Source organism: Morone saxatilis, unplaced genomic scaffold, assembly GCF_004916995.1.
Source record: "Morone saxatilis isolate NCDOM2014 unplaced genomic scaffold, NCSU_SB_2.0 Contig9, whole genome shotgun sequence".
Taxonomy (NCBI): Eukaryota; Metazoa; Chordata; class Actinopteri; family Moronidae; genus Morone; species Morone saxatilis.
This window is the reverse complement of record NW_023340268.1, coordinates 17441080-17446757: the sequence shown is the minus strand read 5'-3', so window position 1 is coordinate 17446757 and position 5678 is coordinate 17441080.

Sequence of the window (5678 nt, the reverse complement as noted above, 5' to 3'; positions counted from 1 at the left end):
GAGAGAGAGAAACAGAGAGAAAGAAACAGAGAGAGACAGACAGATGTACAGCAACAACAGTAGCAACAACTACATTAATAGTAGTGATCGATGATGATCATGAAAAAAAAAAGAAAGAAAGATTGTGTTCAGATTGTGTTTTTCAGTTTGTTCAACTGCCCCCAGTTGTTCAAAACATTTATCAATGCACCTTTAACAAAAATGTTGTTTTCATGTCAAGGTGAGAAATCTACAGAAACAGTAGTAGTAAAAGTAGTAACAGACATCAGTATTAACCTTCACATTAGTCTCTACCACTTTATCAGCCACCATTCATGCATGCTCATCTCATAACTGCAGTATTTCCCATAGCACATAAAGGCAGCATAGCTCCGTCGTCCTCTCTCCATCTGCTTATGTTGCCTCGTCTTATATCCTGACACTGTGCCTCTGTCTGTATGTGGGAGGGTGTTGATGCAGAATTAGTGTGTTAAGGCCACTCTTCCTCAATGTGCTCTCATTCTGTCACTGCCTTTAGCGCTGTGTGTGTGTGTGTGGAGTGGGTAGCAGGTGGTCAGCACAACCACACCTGTTGTGATGGAGTATAAAAGCTCATATAGAATACCCCATTTATAGCACAATAAACACATGCATAGATGATGAATGGGATGTGGTTTGACAATGTGGTAAACCAGGCATTGTAGTATACAGTCTGGGTCTCACACACTTGCTTATATCCACTGGTCAGTGCGTGTGTGTGTGTGTGTGTGTTTGTGTGTTTGTGTTTTACTTAATGTTTAGGGTTGTTTCCTCAAGTTTTCTCTCCTTCCTCCTCCTCCTCTCTCACTCTAAATTACACTTCTCAGAATAGTTCCACAGTGATGCTTCTGCCACTTGGGGAAGTTTATTTGTGTGTCTATGCGTGTGTGTGTGTGTGTGTGCATGTGTGTGTGTGTGTGTTAATCTTGGTAAAGACCGGGATTCCCCTAATTTGAGTAACATTGCTCAAGGGCTGATAAAAAACAACATTTATCACACTGAGTGAAGGACAAGTTGGACAAAGGAAAAGGGGCTTACAGTTCAAGTTATCTCTCTCTTGCACAATTACAAGCACACACGCACACATGCACTCCTAAACTGTCACAGGGGTTGTGTGTGTGTGTGTGTGTGTGTTTGCGTGCAAGGAGCTGAGCTCAGTTCATTAATCTTGTCTTTGTTGTGTCAAGGCAGACCTAATTAGATTACATTACACACGCTTATTCAAGGCAACCAACCAGGAAGCATATGATATGTTGCAATATGGTACGAGCACACACACACACACACAAACGCAGGGATAAAACAGACGTAGACACCAAAAGCTGCAGATTGAGACCTCATCACACGTTTGTCAAATGCCTCTGTTGCCACCAGAGGGGAGATTTGATGTGACAATGAAATCCAGATTCGCACCAATCTCCACGGGGTCAAAAAGCCATCGGGGTGGCGCAGACTCACAGTCACAAGAGGCAGAATGAGCAACACTCGATGGCTGTAAATACATTGCACTTCGTGTCATACAGCTATCAGCTTGTCAGGGGGAATCTGGGTTATTGCGATGTGTGACTCCTGACATCAGTCATTCCTTCTATCTCACTGCCGTCTTTCCTGTTACTAAAATAAATATTTGGGCTTCTGCTCTTCCAGAGGGCCTCAACAACAGCGCCCTGCTTTACATTCAGGAGGTTACTGACACTGGAGCAGCTGGAAGAAGTCCAGACTATTCAAATCTCTGTCATGTTTGAGACTGTAGTTAGTGGTGTTGTTGAAACGGAGTGCATGATATTAAAACCTTAGTTACGTTATGGAATTAAGATGAATGATACCACCGTGGTAAACACTTTTATGTGGAATAATTCTACACATGTGGAACTGCTGCAGAGTTTGTCATTTCTCCAGTATCTATAATTGCTATTACAAGTATTTATATTGTTTTAGCTGTGTAACACTTAAGTTGACATTCATGCTCTAGTTTCTGCCTGTTATTGTTTTATGAGGTTGTGAGTGTAACAGGGAGTTTGTTGTTAATCCCAAAATAGCAACCCACAGCCCAAAGTGACTGAAATACATCGAACATCAGCTACAACATCTGTTGAATTCTCGTCATGAGTCATCGTTTCATAACTTCAGACTCGACTTGACAAAATTAAAAAAGACTTGCAACTTGGACTTCAACACCAGTGACTGTGACTTCCTTTTGACTTTTTATTCCCAGCAAGTAGTGACTCTAAGCTAATTGGTTAATTCCCCAGACAGCATCCAATCAAGTTGCAGGAGAGAGCCACGAAGAACTGACATTACCTTACGAGTGCCATTGGAAAAAATTATACCAAAGATAATTTTGAGACTTACTCATAACTTGAAAACAATTGCCTTCCAACCCTCTGGAATTCAGAGTTACAGAATAGTAAATAAATGTAGTTATAGTTGCTTTTAGTGGCACAGTAAACTGTACAGTTGAGTCTCACGGCTCTCATTAACTCCTTATATAAATCACTTGGCGGCCATTTTCTCAAACAAGCTTGCCTTCCTGCCCAGCAGCAGCAAAAAAAAAAAAAAAAAGAGCAGCTGGAGTAAATGATTAATGGGTGAAGAAAGTTGGACATCTAGCAAGCTAAAGACCCAAATATGTTTCATAGGAATTGGTTGAGACCAACAAAGACCTAAAAGGTGAGTGTTACTGTTGTCAAGTGGCCATAAACTGTGCTCCAGATGAATGCTAATATTGCTAATATTGACTGGATATGTGTAAGCAACTGTTGAAAAGATGTTAGCAAAAAGTATCCACACAGCGTTAATACTAAAACTATAAAGTATACATTGACTCCGAATACACCTCTTATGTTATGTTTTGACAGTAAACATTCAGCTTATAAATACTAACACAGGGACATATGGTAAATAGTACTGTGGCATTGGCATGCTAACATTACTGTCAAAGTAAAACATGGACACTCACAGGAAGAAAGCAAAACGTATGCCCAAATTTTTAATTCTTACATTTTGATTTTGTTTTTATTTTATTTTATTTTTTTCTGGAGCCTTCTCACCACCTTCAGCGATTACCTTGAAGTTCTTACACCTGTAAGGTAACTCCTTACATCTCTATGCGCATTGCTCTGTGGGAAAACACAGCTTTTCCAGACACTTGGCAGACATTTTGACTCGTACACAGTTAACAAACAGTCCTGAATCAGGCACTGCTAAATGGAAATAAATAATGTGATTAGACCCAGCACACTGAGAATAGTGGCATCTTTGAGTACATCTAATATGCCATTTTCTCTGCGTAAATACATTTCACTCACACAGAAATGTTTCTAATGCGGCTTTGATTTAATGTAGGTTGTTGTTAGGTTAAAATGAACAACTAAACCCTACTGACAGCATTTTAATCAAGGCAATCAACCATCTATTACAGACCCGCATGGAGTTTTCTTTCTGTATTCTACAATCTGAATAAAATGTTTCTTTTCAGAGGTCACCTATCTGACAAAACCTGTGGGTATGAAATATTATGGTTTCTTGAGGGTTAATGTGCAGCCCGAACATGATGATGTGGGTATTATTATCATTATCACTGCCATTATCGTCATCACGCTAGCCAATTGGATGGTGATTCTCTATGAATTTCTCACCATGGCACTTTCTTAGCAGTGATTTATTTCCCTGCTCTACACTCTTTCTGAAAATTGATATAAAATGTCTCATCGCCTCTTTTTCTTTCCCCAGTCACACGAACATCCAACGGCCACAGCTGCATTGAGCTTTCCAGCCATTTGTACGGCTGTTTGTCCAAGAACTGAACCTCAGTATACTCCATAATCTCCAGCAGTAAGAAGCTATGAATCCTGAGTAAATCCATTTATGTGTTTGTCCATCCCTCACATACACTTTCTCACATATTGCTAATCAGATTTTTATAACACACTCGCTGTTGCATTCCAGGATTTTCAAAATGACACTGAGTGCCTGAAGGGGGAGGAGCTGACAGTTGGAATAAGAGGAAATATGGTGAACCCAGGTGTCCTTGTTGTAATAATCTTCCCCTCAGGACCTTCTCATTTATATACTGACTACATCATGTGTGCAATCAATCAAAACAAGGCAACACTGTAAATAGACTGCCAAAATTGCATTTGTGTTGCGAGGCTAGAAGCAGGGCTCTAGGGATGGCAATGTTTGACGGTCTGTTGGTTGTGTGGTCATTCGGTCCAAAGGTTGGGTAGATTGCCATGACATTTGGTACATATCCCCAGACAAAGTATCCAAATGACTTTTGTTCCCCTGTATTTTTTTCTAGCTCCACCATAAGTTTGACATTTTAGATTGTTTGTAGAATGTCTCAACGAGAATCGGATGGATTGTCATGAAATTTGGTGGGAGACATTCAAGGTGCCCAGAGAATGAATCCTCATGAGCACAGAGTTATATTTATATATATATATATATATATATATAACTGTTGTATCAGTTTCTTCCAGTCCTTCACGTTCCCCTCAGAATGAATTGTAATGACTTTGGTGATTCCCTGACTTTTCATCTATTGCCATCTTTAGGTCAAAGATTTTTTCTTCCAATTTTTGGTCTATGATCAAATACCTGCACTGCAAACTAAACTAATCACATTCCCATCAGTCTCAGCTGTACTTTGTGTTGTATTCCTTATTGGCAAATGTTAGTATGCAAACACTTTGAATTAATATTATTATCTGCTAAACACATCAGCATTTATTGTGAGCAGTTTAGCAGCCCAGTATTAGTACGGCCTCACAAAGCTGCTTGCAGAGCTACAGTCTGTTCCATTTGAATGAGTGGTTATTCAGTTTGCCTACAGGCTGGGTGCATTATTCACTGGGGATGATATGTGTGTGGCTTTGCTTATGGCTGCTTGTTAATTTTTGTGCTCTGGGACAGAAAATGATTCTGTTGCCTTCAATTTCACTGTGAACAAGATCACCACTCAGCTATTATGTGAAAATATGAAGCCTATGGTTTCTTAAGATGGTCCTCAGTTCTCTGTACGGTATTTATCATTATTAGATAAACTATGGTATGCTCAGCCTTAGCGTACAGACTCTCCCTTTCTCTCTCTGTCTGGTCGGCGTGCTAAAAGGAAACTATGTGGATTTGACACATTGAAGTGGCATGGCCATTTTCACACTTCGCAGAGCATCACGTATAGCATGGCAAGAGGGGAGAGCGGGAGCTCGCCGTGGCAGAACAGGAATTGAAATGAAATGGAGAGAGAAGTGAAAGCTGGGAGGAGGAGAGGAATACTGGGATTTTGGTTCGTCAGATCTTATTTTACTCCCACCAGCCGACACACGCAGACACTGTCGCTCTCAAACTTTCACTCATTACCAGCTCTCTCTTCCCTCTCCTCCTCCCCCCTCCCGTTTGAAGCACCGATCTCTCTTCCTCCCACACTCTCTCTGTCTCCTGAGGCTTTTCCTTTCCTGACTTTGTTTCTTCTTCCTCTTCCTCCCCGTCCTTCCCCCTTCTGTGTGTTTTTCTTTGCCCGTCTTTTTATCTCGTCACCGGCTGCTGGATGGCATTTTATTCTCTTTGCCTCCACACTCTGCTGCTCGTCTTGGTTTAGCACAGCTGTTACAACCCTTCTCACTCACTCACTCTGCATTTTTACACACACACACACA